Raw genomic sequence first — 16,157 nt, forward strand, 5'->3', positions numbered from 1 at the left:
ACATGGATGAATCTGGAAACCATCATTCTCAGCAAACTGACACAAGAACAGAAAATCAAACACCACATGTTCTTACTCATAAGTGAGTGTTGAACAATGAGAACACATGGACACGAGGGGAACATCACACACTGGGGTCTGTTGAGGGATTGCAGGGGGAAGGGAGATTGGGGAGGGATAATATTAGAAGAAAAACGGAATGTAGGTAACAGGGGGATGGAGGCAGCAAACCACCATGGCATGTGTATACCTATGTAACAATCTTGCAAGATCTGCACACGTACCCCAGAACTTAAAGTTAAAAAAAGAAGAAAAGGGAAGGTGGAGCTGCCATGCTGAGCATGCCTAGCCCTCAGGTAGCCTTTTCCTATTGTCACAGCTGCCAGCATTCACCTGTGCAAGCTTCCAGCTTGCTTATCTATGTCTGCAGCTTGATTTTTCAGGCTACTTTTTGTTAGAAAAGAAATGATTTTGGGGCTGGTTTTTATTAAAACGAAAACCTTACCAAGAACTTCCTTACTCTCTCTCTCTCTGCCTAAATAATTTGTTTTTAATTCCTACATCAATGAGGGTTTACATTCTCCCTCTCCATTCCCTTGTCCCTTATAGCACCTGTATACTGTGTTCTGAGGGTCTAAATATACTTATCCTCCTCTACCCCACATTATGTGATCTTTGAACATAAGACTGTGGTTTTATCTCATTTTCCCAGTGCCTGTCATATTGCCAGGCTTAGCAGGTGCTCAATAAATGCTGTTTGATCAAGTGGTTGAATGATATGGAGATTCTTTCAGCCAGAATATACTACTGGCTGAAAGTAGTATATTTAAAAGAAGATAATTTAAACATTTTCCCTTTAAATTTTATTCCTTTCCTGTTACACATACAGGAGTATTCCAAAACCCCGGAGAAAAAAGTAAAACACACGACAAAACAAAAAGATTAGATATCAGATATTAAATGAAATGCTCAAAAAATGCTCCAGTTCAACATTGAATGAAAATTAGAAAATATAAAGGAAAACTATTCTGAGATAAAGCGAAGTAGAGAAACGAGACCTTGGGCATACACTCACAGGCTTTGGATTATAAGAGAAAGAAAAACTTACATATGGGGAAAAGATCTTTGCAATTAATTACTTCTCAAAAGGTGAGATGGTATCCAAACTGATGAAAAATGTTACTTGTCCTTTGAAACATTTATTTCAAAATAGGCTTTATAATAATCCACATGTTTATGACCACATTTTCTTATATCAAATAACAACACAGTTTGTTAACTTCTGTAGCTATGTTCTAATTGCAGAACTCTAGTTTGATTTTAGGTGAGGTGGGGTGTATCAAAACATGTATAAGCTAAACTGAGTTTGCTTGTTTTAAGAAACGGTGTCATGGGAGATGAAAGTGAAGTTGAAAACCTGAAAGGCAAAGGGTTGCAAGTTTACTGCAAGGTTTTGAGACAAGGATGCTGTGGTAGTGTTACAGTAAATAGCTAGTCAGGTATGAGCAGGGCAGAAGAGGGCTCCTCCTGCCCCACCAGGAATGTCAGGCCACCATCAGGTGATGGTCAGGTGGTTGTTACACTGTTTCTCTAAAATAATAATTGGTCACAAGTGGCACCAGGAGAAGGCAGTCTCCCAGTAGAAAAAACCTGAAAGTTGTGATCTGCAGCTTCCCAATACGATCTCAGGAGTTGTGCTAGTGGGCTCAAGCCTATGCATTAAAAGGCAACATGGCAGAGTTTAACTGGTATATATGACCTTCTAGGGACTTTTTACTGCCAACTCCAGTAAACACACTGGGCATGCAGCCCCTCCCAGGTGCTGGCTGGCCACTGCGCAAGCAGACCCTTCTTCAGTGTAATCTTTCTGGAACCACCATGAGAATTTAAACTCTCCCTCCCTGTACCCATGTCCCTCAGTATATATCTCCCTTAGAGCACCTATACACTGTGTTCTGATGGTGTAAATGTAGTTATTCTCCTTTACCCTACATTATGTGGTCTTTGAACATAACATAGTGCTTTTATCTCAGCCAATCCCAAGGGAAGAATCAAAGGAGAAGGGACTCCAGACCTTCAGAAGCATGCCAACATATAAAATCCCAAGTCAACAGGTAAAACCGTACACACTTGGCTCTCTTCCATCTTCCAGGTGTACTTCCTTTCATTCCCGCTGTAAAGCTTTTTAACAAACTTTCACTCCTCCTCTAAAACTTGCCTTGGACTATCTCACTGCTTTATGCACCTCTGTCAAATTCTTTCTTCTGAGAAGGCAAGAATTGAGGTGCTGCAGACCCAGAAAGATTCACCGCTGGTAACAGTAAAAATCAGGAAGGAAGAGTTTTGGTAAAAACAAAAACCAAAAAAAACTACTTTCTTACTCTCAGATATCTACATACTGAAACAGGGGCATATGACAAAGTTTTATTAAACAGATACTAGTATCCTCAATTAAAATAATGAAAATGTGTTTTACATTCCTAGAGTTAAGGCTAGCACCTTGATAATTTGTAATTTGTAAATGAATTTGTATCCTATTTGTTTTCTCTATCATGTTGTAGGTAAGGGATTTTGATGTGGAGCTGGATTTCCTGGTTCCAAATCCTGGCTCCTCCCCTCATCCCTGGGCAAGATGAGGAATGAGAGCAAGAGAGATTTGAGCCTCACTCTCAGGTCTCTGTATGGGGCATGTCACTGATGATGGTGGCATTCCCCAAGAGAGGGAACACTAAGTTTGAAGCTGGGCATAGTGAGTACCATTTTGGATGAGTTAAGTTTAGAAGTGCCTGAAGACATCCAAGCGGAAGAAGTGGCTACATAGACTGAAGATACAGAGTAGGAAATGTTAACACCCTCGAGGAACTGGAGTTCTGGGCACAAGTGAGACTGCTCCCCGGAGAGCTGTAGAAGGAGAGGACACAAAGCCTCAGGCAGAGCTCTGGGTGAAGGGGGTGTACAGCTGGAGAGTAGGCTGGAGATTAAGTGGAACAAGGAGGCTGTTGGTGTATCAAGGGCTGTGCTATGAGGGGATGAAGTCTGGGGATGAAATGTCAGTAACATCATCTTCCATTAGCTGATTAAAGATGAGAGTAATAAAGCTAGCTCCTGGGATTGAAAGCCAATTAATTTTATTCTTTTCTAGAGCTAAGGCTAGCACCTCAGATGATCTGTAATTTGTAAATGAATTTGCATCCCATTTGTAAGTAAATGCTTTGGTGATAAGGACTTACCAATGAGAGAACACACTAGACCAGGGGTCCCCAACCCCCAGGCCACGGACAGGTAACAGTCCCGTGTGTTAGGAACCCAGCCGCACAGCAGAAGGTGAGTGGAGGGTGAGCAAGCATTACCCCCTGAACTCCACCTCCCGGCAGATCAGTGGCAGCACTGCATGCTTATAGGAGCACAAACCCTATTGTGAACTTCGCATTCAAGGGATCTAGGTTGCACATTCCTTATGAGAATCTAATATCTGATTATCTGAAGTAGAACAGTTTCACCCTGAAGTCATCCCCCACACCTTCCATGAAAAAATTGTTTTCCACGAAACCCATTCCTAGTGCCCAAAACGTTGGCGACCACTGCAGCAGACAAATACAAGTTCACCAACATTCTTAAAAAATCAGCAGCACAATGCTCTGAAGTGGAGGTGAAGGAGCTGTATTCTCTCATTTGACTCAGGAGCCCCAGGCCCAGTCTAAGTTTGAGAGGCATTATTCTTGTGTCATGTAGACAGGAACAGTTTCTGTATGCAAGGTAAGTTTCATATGCAACTGTGGAATTATATTCCAGATTTCTCGCTAATAAACTATAACACTGGCAAATTTTATATGAAAAATAAAATGTTTCTACCCTCATTGAAACCAGAGCATGAAAATATTAACTAATTGTGTTACTTCCACATAGCCTAGCATTTGAATTTCAAGTGCTTTCCATATTTGAGATGCACAGTGCCATCTAATGGTCACAAACCATAAACCAAAAGAGGAAGGAAGAATCAGAACTGAAATAATAATTTAAAAATAGTAAAATCTAATACAAGCTTCAAAATTGCATAGTTAACTCCTCTTGACTACAAAAATTTTACCTTTGCCTTAGTCTTTGTCATGCGAGTTACAATCATGTAAGTTACAAATGATCATATTGCATAGATAACTACAGATCACATTTTAAAATAATTCAAGACATACCTGAAACCATAACTTACATGCAGTTTGCAACTTTCTACTTTCACTCTTCAATCATCTAAAACTATAATACACAGGGTTCCTCATGCATATACACTATTCCCACAGAAACAAAATCATTAGAAATACCTTGGATGAAATAATTTGTTCAACTAGGATAATTTTTTAAAGCAGGGGTAAGATTAGGGAGATATCTACAAGGATATTACATTGATGTCTACAAGTTTAGCAAATGGCCAGTCTTCTGCATGGAAAATAATCATTCTAACCATTTTCCCTGCAGCCCTTCAAGACTGAGGAGATTATGGGGCTACTGTATATATCTTGGACTTTAGAGAAAGAAAGTGAAGCTGAGCTGAGATCCATTGGTTCTATTTTGGAAAGATGCACCCAGTGGCACAAACTTCACACTCAACTCTGGGGTCAAAGTAATTTTCCATTGCTCACATTGTCACCCAACTCTGGGGCGTAAGTGTGGAAGCGGTACAGCACACATGGAGAAGGGAGGGGAGGAGCAGGGCTGTGTGTCAGCTTAGCCGATCCCCCTGAGGAGCTGCCAAGGTTGCTGCCCCAAGAACACTGCCTCCCAGACAACGCCTCACAGCTCTGTGACCTCTTCAAGATTAAGCTTCTTTGATCTCAGCCCTTCTGAAGTTGTTTGGACCATATTCTATACAAAATTGATAATTCACCCTTAAAAATTGCTTTTTAAATATCATGCTCTACTTGAAAAAGGAATTTTAAAAATTAAGATTTTACTCTTTTACTCTCTCCCAGCAAGTGGGATATTCAAAAAAACAAAAATTCCTCTAAAATATTGTGATGTGGAAACTGGTATTTGACTGATTTGTCTTTTCACTTGGCTTCAAGTTCTTTGGGGAATAAAGATCCTATCAATCCCTAGCAGATTGCTTCAGGTATAACTGCAAATGTTTCTTGAATGAACTTCTAGGCTTACCTGAATTGTAAGGGGAGTTTCCACCATAATGGGAAAGCCACAAGAAAAGAAGCAAGGGGGTTTAAACAAAAGGGTGAAAATTTAAGTTATTTATCAGGGGTTTATCACTTTATATGGAGAGCATTAGAAACAATGATTTTCACAAATTGGCAACAACATTAACATGCATACTAAGCCATTGCTTTCTTTACTTCCTCTTGGTCTAGAATATGTTGCAAAGGGAGAGGGAAGACCTGTGGTATAGAATGACCTATGGATAAGGTTGAGAACAGTGAACTAGATGCTATGGAGACCATCGTATCGCTTATTCGGCTTTACTGTGTGCCAGACACTGGATTAGGCATTACTCCACTAAGCCTCACCACCATCATCCTTCAGGATTGATGTTAATATTCCCTGTTGCTGCTTAGGAGGAAAAAAAATTTTTTTCTTAAATTCAAGTAACCTGAGGTCCCACATTTAGTAAAAGGCAGAGGAGTTGCGTGTGTCAATAGCTAAGTTACGTGGCTCTGTCCTTTAGCTGGCCAGGGACTGACAACATCAGTATCACCTGGTGACTCCCCCAGGGGAGATGTTTTTAAAAATCTTTTCCAGTAATTGTGTGCAACATGGCAGTCTGAAACCAATCTTTCAGACCTGGAAGTTCTTTAGAGACCACAGGACTTTCTTTTACATTTTTTCTTTTGATTATTTTTTTTTTAAATACAGAATCCTTTTTCATGTTCTTTGTTTATAAAACAACTGCGTGTCAATTAAATTATTATTATTATTTTTTTTTTTTTTTTTTTGGGGCTGGGGGACGGAGTTTTGCCCTTGTTACCCAGGCTGGAGTGCAATGGCGTGATCTCGGCTCACCGCAACCTCCGCCTCCTGGGTTCAGGCAATTCTCCTGCCTCAGCCTCCTGAGTAGCTGGGATTACAGGCACGCGCCACCATGCCCAGCTAATTTTTTGTATTTTTAGTAGAGACGGGGTTTCACCGTGTTGACCAGGATGGTCTCGATCTCTTGACCTCGTGATCCACCCGCCTCGGCCTCCCAAAGTGCTGGGATTACAGGCTTGAGCCACCGCGCCCGGCAATTAAATTATTTTTTAGAAGATCGATACAGGAGACAGGCATGGTGGCTCACACCTGTAATCACAGCACTTTGGGAGGCCGAGGGAGGCAAATCACTTGAGGCCAAGAGTTAGAGACCAGCCTGGCCAACATGGCAAAACCTGTCTCTACTAAAACTACAGTAAGTTAGCCGGGAGTGGTGGTGCATGTCCCAGATACTCAGGAGGTGGAAGCATGAGAATGGCTTGGACCTGGGAGGGGCAGGCTGCAGTGAGCCAAGATGGCATCACTGCAGTCCAGCCTGGGCAACAGAGCAAGACTATCTCAACCACAACAACAAAAGAACATAGGTGTAGGAATTAAAAAGAAGGTAAATAATTACTGGTAGCCTGACCATTCAGAGATACATACTGATATGATTTCTGGGGGGGTACATCTCTTTGCAGGACTTTTTAATGTTTATATATGTTCAAACACATTTGTAACAGCAAAAGAATTTTTAAAATGCATAATATTCAATGACTTTTTATTCAGTCTTCAATGTACATTGATATCTTATTATGACAATAAACAGGTCTGCAACAACATATTCAATGCTCATCTTATATTCCATCAATAAATCTACCATCAGAGTTAAGATTTTTATTCATGACTTGGATGAAGGGATATATTGATCACATGCTTGGGTGACACAAGGCTAATATACTAGATATAAAGGATCAGAACATAAACAATATTAATAAATGGGAATTATGATCCTAAATCAACATAAAATTTAATCAAAAATCTAAAACTTCAAACAACATCTGACTAGAGTCTCTGCTAAATCTCACATCTCTGGAGGTGGAGTGCACACTGCCTGAGAGAGGCAGGCAATTTGACTGACCTGAACATCAGGCATCAAAAAACAAATAAGTGTAGCCAGGTTAGTGGGATGACATATGCAATGAAAATGGCCACCTTGGAACATGTAAAGTGTAAGACTCAATATAAACATATTATTACCTTTAAAGAGCTTGGTTATCTGCTCTGGTTTTTGTTTGTTTGTTTTGTTTTGTTTCTTTGAGATGGAGTCTCGCTCTGTTGCCAGGCTGAAGTACAGAGTTGTGATCTTGACTTACTGCAACCTCTGCCTCCCTGATTCAAGCAATTCTCCTGTCTCAGCCTCTCAAGTAGCTGGGACTACAGGCAGGTGCCACCATGCCTGGTTATTTTGTATTTTTAGTAGAGATGAGGTTTCACCATGTTGACCAGGATGGTCTTCATCTCTTGACCTCGTGATCCACCCGCCTTGGCCTCCCAAAGTGCTGGGATTACAGGCATGAGCCACCGCGCCCGGCCTATCCACTCTGTTAACAGCCAGATTCTGAGGCAGAGATTTCCTGGTAAGATTTTCCTTGGAGAAGTATTGAAGTTCAGACCACAGGTGCTGTCTTGGAAACTAACTTTTCGGTTTGCAAGCAGAAGCTGACTGCTCTAAGTTTGCAGATTGGTCAGAGATGGTGCTGGCAGTACCATCTATTATTTAGCACATTTTAAAACTCTAGATAAATAAAACTCTAAGAGTAGATTTATTATCAGCCACAGATTGCTTCTAATAAAGAGCTCTGATTTTTAACAATTTAAAAAAAATCTTCAGGTGTTTTGAGAACTGAGTGATTCAGTCTCTGGTTGAGTATTCTGTTTGTACAAGTTGGGCAGAGAAAATGCCATCATTTTAGTGCTGGGATAAGATTCCACATCTACTTGGATGAAAGGTCAGCCAGAGGTGGGCTGTGTGGACCTTCAGGGGAGGGGACAATGGGAAGTTCTTTCTCTGCTTCTGGAAGACCTAAGACCACTGCTTCAGAAGTCTGTTCTTTGTTTCTGTCACACTGGCTGCCTAGCCCACCCACCTTCTAAGCTCTAGTGTGTTGCCCCTCCCATGGTCTTCTGAGATGAGGTTAAAGGGCCTACTGGTAGTCAGGTGCTGATTCTGGCACCAGCTGACAGGCCCTCTGTGAAGATGGAAGGTCCACCTGTCTATGCAGTTGTAGTCAATCAGGCATTTTAGGGTTTTGCCCTGACAGACAGTTGGCATCCACCTGTACCTCTCTTGTTGCCCTCTTTGGAGGTTAATGAAGGTTAGCTTATGTTTTAGTCATATTATAACTTACCACTTTCACCCTTTAATCATGTGCCACTACATCACATAGGGCCCTTGGTGCATATACACTGTTCCCACAAACTCTTAAAACAAAGGTTGAATCATCACCTGGGAAGATCCCTTCTTGGTGGTATTATTCTATTTGCGTTTTAGAGACAGGGGTCTTACAACATTGCCCAGGCTTGTCTCAAACTCTTGGCCTCAAGTGATACTCCTGCCTCGGCCTCCTTAGTAGCTGAGATTACAGGTGCAAGCCACAGCACCCAGCTTAGTGGTTTTGTTTTTTCTTTTTTTGAGACAGTGTCTCACTATCCAGGCTAGAGTGCAGTGGTGTGATCACAGCTCACTACAGCCATGACCTCCTGGGCTCAAGCAATACTCCCACCTCAGCCTTCCGAGTAGCTAGGACCACAGGTGTGCACACCACACACAGCTAATTAATTTTTTTTTTTTTTTTTTTTTTTTTTGTAGAGACAGGGTTTCCTTATGTTTCCCAGGCTGGTCTCGAACTCCTGGGCTCAAGTGATCTTCCCATCTCAGCCTCCTAAAATGCTAAGATTACAAGTATGAGCCACCGTGCCTGGCCTTTGGTGGTATTTTTAATGAGAAAAATTTTCCTTATTGATTGGACCAGAGTTTGGTCTATCACATTTTTCCCAAGGGTAATTTTTTAAATCTCCTCCTAATTTACTAGGTGGATCATCTAAAATAGATGCCACTTCCCTGATTAATACAATGTGAGTTCTGGACAAGGTTCTAGAGGCCCAGCTATTTCACCACTGATCATTATTAAATTCTTTATCAATTTTGTGGAGCAGTCTGATAAGAAAAACAAGAGTGCTTGCAGTTTTTATTGATCTTTCCATAATCTTTGACTCAGAGGACTGAAATCAGTTATAGCCCAAGATACGCAAGCTCAGTATTGATTCCCCATCCCCGCTCCCACCCTCAGCCACAAAAGCTTATAACCTGCACTTAATACCACTGTGTTTCAAGGTCAAGAGTAACAGTGCACATTGAGGGTTAGATACAGTGTTTACTCCAATTAAAAGGAATACAGAGGCCTTTCTCTGTTTCATCAGAGGCTTTCTCTGTTTCATCAGTGCAAGAACCAGAGGGCATTAATAAATAGATCATTGATCTTAGCAATTATTATCATAAAGAAGGACCAGTTGCTCTAAATCCAAAACCAACTTTCTAATTTATATATATATTAAAATGTATGCATATACTTTTCTCAGTATAAAAAGCTAGATATTCTATAAGGTTTATGCACAAAACAGACATTTGGTTATAAGAAATTAAAATTGTTTTCAGGCTAAAATCACTGAGGTTATACTCGGTGTATTGTCTTGTTAGAGCAAACACTAAATTATTTCTTTTTTTTTTTTTTTTTGAGACGGAGTTTCGATCTTGTTACCCAGGCTGGAGTGCAATGGCGCGATGATCTCGGCTCACCGCAACCTCCGCCTCCTGGGTTCAGGCAATTCTCCTGCCTCAGCCTCCTGAGTAGATGGGATTACAGGCATGTGCCACCATGCCCAGCTAATTTTTTGTAGTTTTAGTAGAGACGGGGTTTCACCATGTTGACCAGGATGGTCTCGATCTCTTTACCTCGTGATCCACCCGCCTCGGCCTCCCAAAGTGCTGGGATTACAGGCTTGAGCCACCACGCCCGGCACTAAATTATTTCTTAAGGAGAATCTGAGCACAGGCAGACAGTACTTTCTTAGCCCACCTCCAAACTGAGGTGCAGTGGCCTTCTGTCCACCATATGTCCTTGCTATGTACCTCAGTTTTAATAAGAAGTTGTCAATCCCTTCCTAGCTTTCTGGCTTATTAAAACATATGGCTCTGCATTTAATTGGCAACATGGATGCTCTGTGTGCCAGGAATTTATCAGTATGTGTAATTTTTTTTTAAGCAACTCTATTAACTGAAGGATGTTTAATCTTATAACTCACTGCTGCTCCTTAATTATTGAACTTTGGGAAATGAGCAATATTTGCAGAGAATTATGTGGAGGACAGCAATGCACTCATTTGTTTTAGGTCAGTGGGTTTCAAACTTTTTAAACCATAGAATCCTTGTTCAAACCTTGTCTTTCTTAGAAGCCCAGGGACAGGACCACAGGATGTTGGGAAGCTGCCCCTCAGAGGACATCTTAGAAACACTGCTAGGTCCTTTAACCCATCCGTAGACATCAGGGCAGAGACCCACAGAATGGCACCCCCAGACTGGATCATGGGGCCTCTGAATTGTGCCTTGACCGAGTACCATTCTCTCTCACTCTGGCAGATGTTACATGAAACAATCCTAGGAACTAACTGAGGTATTCACCGTAAGGAGGTTGTTAAAGATGTCATTTTCCCCCCTGATTTCACATCTCCGGGAGAATCCCAAGAAGAACATTTTTCCTATTCTTTTTTTTTTTTTTTTTTCTGAGACAGAGTCTTGCTCTGTCTCCAGGCTAGAGTACAATGGCGCAATTTCCGCTCACCGCTACCTCCGCCTCCCAGGTTCAAGCAATTCTCCTGCCTCAGCCTCCCGAGTAGCTGGGACTACAGGTACACGCCACTGCACCCAGCCAATTTTTGTATTTTTAGTAGAGACAGGGTTTTGCCATACTGACTAGGACAGTCTCAGACTCCTGACCTTGTGATCCGCCTGCCTCAGTCTCCCAAAATGCTGGGATTACAGGTGTGAGCCATCATGCCCAGCCACACTTTTTCTTTTCTTTGAGGCAGAAATATTTAAAGTTCTTCTGAACTAATGACTTCTTTTCTGTCATAGATGCAATGGCTTATCCTTTCCCTTCTTGGCCACTAGGAAACCTAAGAGGCACCCCTGCAGACTACCTCCACCCAGGTCTCAGGATTTCACAACAGGTGCTTCATAAACCAGCTTCTCACTCAGCTCCATTCTGTTTTACAAAATATAGTCCCTCTGACTTCACCCTTATACTGTGAAGTAATTTTTTTGTATGTTGTCTATTGTGTAGTTTAAAGCAACCCTCAATATTTACTTTATTTTTGCAACAGGGTCTCCCTCTGTCACCCAGGCTGGAGTGCAGTGGCACGATCATAGCTCACTGCAGCCTCCACCTCCTGGACCCAAGTGATCCTCCCACCTCAGCCTCCTGAGTAGCTGGGACCACAGGCACATGCCACCATGCCTAACTAATTTTAGTATATTTTGTAGAGACAGGGTTTTGCCATGTTGCCCAGGGTGGTCTCAAACTTTTACACTCAAGCAATCCTTTTGTCTCAGCCTCCCAAAGTGCTGGGATTACAGGTGTGAGCCACCACACCTGGACTTGGCAGTTTCCTTGGTAATGACTCTCATGTATTCTAGGTTCATTTTCTGGAGTAATACAGAAAAAAAAAAAAAAAACTCACTACTTGTCTTTTAAGAATGCTGAAGATGGTTACTATGTTCACCTCAATATTTTTATGCCCAGCCCATACATGCTTAGTTCCCTGACCTGGTCCACTTTGGATCTAGATCCAAATCATGCTGGTCCTCTTTCTTTCCACGTGACTTGAGTTTATAGATGTTCTTATTAAGACATTTGCTAATCCACTCATGTTTTTAAAATGGGGCAAGGTGTGGTAGCTCATGCCTGTATTACCTGTAAGGCGATATATCACTGGTGCCAGAGTCAAAGCTGTGGCAACCAAAAGCCATAGAAGCCAAGATTTGGAGGTGCAAAAACAAGAGCCTTGCTGAGGAAAATGGCTTGTCTGAGCTACAGAGAGAAGCAGAGGCAAGAGACAATGCAGAGAGAGGGGAGCTGCCTGATGATGTTCTATTCCAGTGACAGCCAGATCTGATCTGCTTCCCTCAATTCTTCCTTCTGTGACATACCTCACCTTGGAACAATGACAACATCTTTACTAAAGCTGCCTTGAATAAGTTTCTGTTCCTTGCATCCCAGGAATTTCCGATTAAGGTCAAAGAGAATCGCCAGATGGAATATCAAGCTGCAGTAGATGAGTGGCTCCCAGAGCTCCTACCATCACATGAGAGCCTGCTCTGAGTGAACTTCCTGGTATCATCTACAGTCTTGGTTCCATTAAGATTCCCAAACTTTGGCTTAGAAGTTGACACAATGCAGCCATCCTCATGAAACTTTTCCTACAGAAAGAAAACTAAAAATTTAAACACAGCCACTACAAATTCAGAGTTACTATTCATAGAAAAAGTCAGGGGCCCCTGCAACTCTCCATGGGTAAACAATCTCCGGATTGAATATTAACAAGTTGGTATTGATCAGCACACATAACAAATATAGGTTCCCAGTGTGCTGGGCCAAGGTATTTTTGCATTTGAATCAGTGACCTAGGTAATGGAATTGAAAGTATGTTTAATTCAGGCTGGGCACCACAGTTCATGCCTGTAATCCCAGCACTTTGAGAGGCTGAGGCAGGAGGATTGATTGAGCCCAGAAGCTCAAGACCAGCCTGGGCAACAGAGCTAGACTCTCCTTCTACAAACAAATAACATTTAATTTTTTAAAAAAAACAATTCTTTCCTGGTGGTTCTGGGGGGGGGGAGGAAATGAAAAAAGGGAGTATGCATATTTGGCTTGTTGATGATATCACACAGGGAAGGGCATCTAAGCATGTCTTTGTTGGGGATCTCAGTTTTCTAGAGGATGTCAGCCCTCCATCCCTAGTTCATGGCTATTAGAATATATGGCTTTGCTCTGATGTAGCAACATATATTTATTCAATTTTTAAATCTGATAACTTTCTTAAATTTTTGAAATGTTTATTTACCAATACATAGGAAGTTCCTAAAGTTTCAAATAGATATAGTCACTATGTGGAGGGTAAAGCCAGTCTGAGATTGCTGAGGTGAAGCCTTCCCCAAACCAATGAGTTTCACTACATCAGGGACAGAGGATGGCAGAGGAGGTGGCTTCTAGCCTCAAAAGATTGGCTGGCTCCACAGACACTGTCATGGTGCTCCCCTCCCTCTGCCAGTCCTCACTTTGGGTATAAAGCCCCTCACACTGGCCACACTGGACAGTCCAATTCAGTTTTTTTTTTTTTTTTTTTCTTGAGACGGAATCTCACTCTGCTGCCCAGGCTGGAGTGAAGTTGCATGATCTCGGCTCACTGCAACCTCCACCTCCCAGGTTCAAGCAATTTTCATGACTTGGCTTCCTGAGTAGCTGGGATTACAGGCATGCACTACTATGCCTGGCTAATTTTGTATTTTTAGTAGAGATGGAGTCTCGCTATTTTGGCCAGGCTGGTCTCAAACTCCTGGCCTCAAGTGAGCTGACTACCTTGGCTTCCTAAAGTGCTGGGATTACAGGCATGAGCTACTGGGTGCAGCCCTAATTCAGTTTTGAGTCAACCCCCTCTCTTCTTTCCAGTACAGAGCTCTTTCTTGCCCTCTGTCTCAATTCTGTCACCTAACTTGTCTTCTGCCTATTCTGGGGTCTCTCTTCTGTCAACTCACCAAGTACAACCCCTACAGCCAAACTCTACCCACATAATTCAAGTCTAACCCTATCCATTTTTTTATTTTTTTGAGATGGAGTCTTACACTGTTGCCCAGGCTGAAGTGCAGTGGTGTGATCTCAGCTCACTGCAACCTCTGCTTCCCGGGTTCAAGTGATTCTCTTGCCTCAACTTCCTGAGTAGCTGGGATCACAGGCACGTGCCACCACACTTGACTAATTTTTGTATTTTTAGTAGACAGGGTTTTGCCATACTGGCCAGGCTGACCTCAAGTGATCCACCCACCTTGGCCCCCTAAAGTGTTGGGATTACAGGTGTGAGCCACTGTGCCCTGCTAACTGTCTTTTAATCTGGCCATCCCACACCTAATGCCTCTGCTGTTGAAGACCTACTGTTATCTATCTCAGTCCCATTTTTCACTTTATACTGACCCCTGCAACTCAACCCACCCAACTGTGCTCATAGTTCACCCTGTCTTTGACCACTGTTTTGCAGTAAGTTAGTGACAAAGAACCAACACACCATAGCAAGGAGCGGAGAGAATTTGCTTCTGTCGTTCGTGCCTCTGGTGCTTATAATGCTAGTTAACTAAAGTTTCTCTGCATCTTCCACTAGGGGGTACCACTCCATAACTTTTGAAACCGGAAGTCTGCTGAATGCAGTTCTTAATGAAAAATGAAGTCCAGGCACACTGAATTTTTTTAATTACAGCACATGCTGTAATTTTATGAAGCAATTTAATTTGATTCTTTTTAAATAAAAGCTGCCCCATGGGCAGAGTAATAGGCAACAATCTTGAGCAGTATAAACCTATATAAGGGAAGGCCAATTAAAGACCCAGGTTCTGTTATAGTAAGATAAATAGTCATGAATTAAATGAAATAAATGCAAAAACTGAGAACAGCCAGACAAGTCAAATTATTTTTATTTTAGCAAGAGAAAAGAGCATGCGAAACAAAAGCAAAAGCTTTTGTGAAAACAAAAATGCAAGCAACTCAGCTGTTCCTGGGACGCTGTGTAAATGGAACAGAATTTGCTTATCTTTGGGGTATGAAGAGAAGGTTTGCAACAATCAACACTGGTTCAAGGTTAACGTTTTTGGAGTTTCTTTTAAGGAGGAAATATGCCAAGGCCTTATAGTGTAGTGTGGTTGAAGATGAGGCTGACCTCTGAATTGCTCATCTCCCCATTACAACTATGAGAACTTGGGCAGCCTCCATTGCACTGTCTTCAATCTTAGTTTTGCATCAGTTCACTGAGTATGATAATTGTACTGAATGCCCCCATTTGTGTATGAATTAGACCAGGACAATGTATATAATGTGCTTACACAGTGACTGAAAGCACTGGCTCACAGAAGGCACTCAAAAAATGTGAGCTATTAATCAATGAGTCATTGTAAGGAAAAGAAGACTAGGAACAGAAATCTTGGCTTAAAAAAGACACACTGTCAATCATTTTGGTAAACACATTCACACAGATAAGCAATCATGAGAACAGAGAAGTTAAGCAATTTGACCAAGGTCACATAGTTATATCCTAATGAACTTTTAGGATAGAATCTGAACTTCCTTAAGTTCAGGCCAGCATTCTTTCCCCTATCCTATACTATTCTCCTAATATCTGAGAGTTTATTAGCAATAGACTGAATATATTCTGTGGTTAGCTTTTGGTTTTGTTGGCAAAGTATATACATTGTTGTGGCCGTGTAAATATGACTCCAGCAGGATGTATTTTTAAAGAGTTTGACCTTTAGTTTCCTTTCCTACTTTTAGAAATTTATCCTAAGGAAAAAAATCTGAAAGAAAAGGTTGGGGGAAGAGGAGATACGAAGTTTTTAAAAAGGGTTATATGGAAAAAAGATGGCCATTATCATATTCTTTGGAATACTGAAAAACTGGATATAACCTATATGTCCAACAATAGTTAAATATGATAGACCTAGGAATAATGGCACCATTATGGAACATGGAAAATATTTATTTCATTCTTCATCTCATTCCAAAAGGAGGTAATTTGACAACTCAAATAATTGTGTATATATCTTAATTATAACCAATTAAAAATTAAATATTTGGATGGATAAAATCTAGAAGATAAAATTTAAAAAAAAAGGATTTTTTTTTTTTTTTTAGATGAAGTCTTGCTCTGTTGCCCAGGCTGGAGTGCAGTTGCACAATCTTGGCTCACCACAACCTCTTCCTCCAGGGTTCAAGTGGTTCTCCTGCCTCCGCCTCCCAAGTAGCTGGGACTGCAGGCACATGCCACCATTCCCAGCTAATTTTTTTGTATTTTTAGTAGAGACAGGGTTTCACTATGTTGGCCTGGCTGGTCTC

Source organism: Sapajus apella, unplaced genomic scaffold (assembly GCF_009761245.1).
Source record: "Sapajus apella isolate SASKATOON/1434 unplaced genomic scaffold, GSC_monkey_1.0 scaffold59, whole genome shotgun sequence".
Lineage (NCBI taxonomy): Eukaryota > Metazoa > Chordata > Mammalia > Primates > Cebidae > Sapajus > Sapajus apella.